At 40.9% G+C, this 2,761-nt stretch overlaps 1 pseudogene; it reads left to right on the plus strand.

Annotated features, from left to right (window-relative positions):
* The first annotated feature begins 961 nt into the window (after positions 1 to 961).
* LOC124791172 lies at positions 962 to 1,079 on the plus strand (annotated as a pseudogene).
* The last annotated feature ends 1,682 nt before the right edge of the window (positions 1,080 to 2,761 follow it).

Consider the following 2,761-nt stretch of genomic DNA (forward strand, 5'->3'; position numbering starts at 1 on the left):
TCACTACAATAAAATGCTGTACTCCAGATGTACATTCTCAGAAATTTCTTCCTTAAATTAAGGCCTACGTTTGATACTAGTAGACTTCTCTTGGCCAGGGAATGCCTTTTTCGTCAGTGCTAATCTGCTTTTGATTTATTCCTTCCTCCATCTGTCACTGGTTTTTTTGCTGCTTAAGTAGCATAATTCCTTAACTTCATCTAGGTTGTGAGCATCAATCCTGATATCAAATTTCTGGCTGTACTCATTTCTGCAACTTCTCATTAATTTTGTCTTTCTTCCATTTACTCTTAGTCCATATTCTGTATTCATAAGGTTGTTCATTCCATTCAGCAGATCATGTAATTCTTCTTCACTTTGACTTAAGATAGCAATGTTATCAATGAATCGTGTCATTGATATCCTTTCACCTCAAATTTTAATTCCACTCCTGAAGCTTTCTTTTATTTCCATCATTGATTCCTCGATGTACAGATTGAACAGTAGAGGCGAAAGGCTACATCCCTGTCTTACACCCTTTTAATATGAGCATTTCGTTCTTGGTCATCCACCTTTCCTCAGTCCAATTTTTTCACTTGCATGAATGATGATGAAATGATGAGGACAACATAAACAGCCAGTCATCTCGAGATAGGTGAAAGTCCCAGACCGCACTGGGAATCGAACCTGGGACCCCTTAGTGAATAATTGCTTGCTGAAAGGGGACATGCACATCATACCACATGCATGTACCTATGAAGTAAAGTTTCAGCTCGTAATGACGAATGGGATGTAACGACAGACTGATGTAACTGATGTAGGTCTATAACTGTGTGCATCTGTCCTGTGGCCTTTCTTGGAAATGGTAATGCCTCTGCTTTTTTTTCCAGACGCTAGGTATCCTTTCACCAATCTACAACGAAATGCTGCTAGAAGGGGATCAATTTACCTCATAATTTTTGTAGAATCTTATAGGTGACTGGCCAACGGCCTTGCTGCAGTGGTAACACCGGTTCCCGTCAGATTACTGAAGTTAAGCGCTGTCGGGCTGGGCTAGCACTTGGATGGGTGACCATCCGGTCTGCCAAGTGCTGTTAGCAAGTAGGGTGCACTCAGCCCTTGTGAGGCAAACTGAGGGGCTACTTGATTGAGAAGTAGCGGCTTCAGTCTCAGAAACAGACATACGGCTGGGAGACCAATGTGCTGATCACATGCCCCTCTATATCATCATCCGGTGGCACATGTGGGCTGAGGATGACAAGGCAGCCAGTCGGTACTGTTGGGCCTTCATGGCCTGTTCGGGTGGAGTTTATAGGTGACTCATCTCGTCCTGAACTCTTTCCACTACTAAGTGAATGTAGTTGCTTCTCTACTCCATGATCACTTATCTTAATATCTGCCATTTCGAGGTTCGTACGATGATTGACAGGAGAAACAGTGTTACGATCTTCCTCACTGAAACAACTTCAGAAAACTGAATTCAGTATTTCGGCCTTCTCTCTTACCTTCCATTTTGGTGCCAGTACTGTCTGTGAGTGCATGAATAGATGATTTCGAACCACTTACTGATTTTATGTGAGACCAAAACCTCTTAGGGTTTTTACTCAGATGAAATGACAAAATTTTCCTTTCAAAGTCACTGGACGATTTTCTGATTGCTCTCCTTGCACTCACTTCCGCTTAGTTCAGCTTTTGTGTGTCAGCTAGGTTTTGACTTCTCTTGAATCTTAGATGAAACTCTCTTTGTTTCTGGAGAAATTTTCTAACACGGCTATGAAACCAGTGTGGGTCATTCACATCCTTTAAGACCTTGCCTGGAACATATTTGTGGAAGATTTATTGAACGATGCTTTTCAATTTTTTTCCATTTGTGCTCCACATCTTCGTCCTCTTCACTGAATATTTGATGTTGACTACTTAGATACTCCACATTTTGTAGCCTGTCACTTTAGAAAGCACAAAAATATATTATTACTTTTCTTAATACTCTTTGTAAGACTTTGTTGTAGATGCTATCACGACCTTTTTATCACTGATACCCTTCTCTGTATTAACGGATTCGGTAAGTTCAGGTCTAAGATGTTGTCTTAACCAGATGGATCTCTAACTACCTGCTCAAAGTAATTTTCGGACAAGTTATTCAGAAAAATGTCACACGAATCCCTGTCTCTGGTACTATACCTGGCAAGTTGAAGTAACCCCCCCCCTCCAATCACAACAGCATGAGCAGGAAAATTATTACCATACTCTCTGAGGCGCTCTACCACTACAGCTTCTGATCTAGGTAGTCTATAAAAGCATCCGATTACCAGTTTTGATCGACTTTTGATGCTTAACTTCAGAAGATTAGTTCACATTCAGGATCCATGATAACTTTGCTAGATATTATTGAGTTGTTTATTGCAATATTGGCGACTAACCTATCCTTACGATAAATATCCCAATCTGAACTTAGGATTTCTTTGCTATTCACTTTCACGGTTTCAGCCAGCTCTCTGTTCCTAAGACTGTCTGAGCATTACAACCTTCAATAGGAGATGCTAATTTTGGGACCTTACCTTGGATACTCCTGCAGTTTACTAATATCGCATTACTCTTTTCTATTTACAATGTGCGAGGACTAGCATTTTCTGAGAACATTGTGCCTGATGTAAATTCGATTTTGGCAGTCAGTTCATCTCTGATTACAAGAAGGGGTTTCTCTAACATAAGAACCCCCATGTGCAAGTCACACCTACCAATATCCCCTTCCTGCATGTGGTGCATGCCTGACCTATTATTG

This window comes from Schistocerca piceifrons, chromosome 3 (genome assembly GCF_021461385.2).
Source record: "Schistocerca piceifrons isolate TAMUIC-IGC-003096 chromosome 3, iqSchPice1.1, whole genome shotgun sequence".
In the NCBI taxonomy this organism is placed as follows: Eukaryota; Metazoa; Arthropoda; class Insecta; order Orthoptera; family Acrididae; genus Schistocerca; species Schistocerca piceifrons.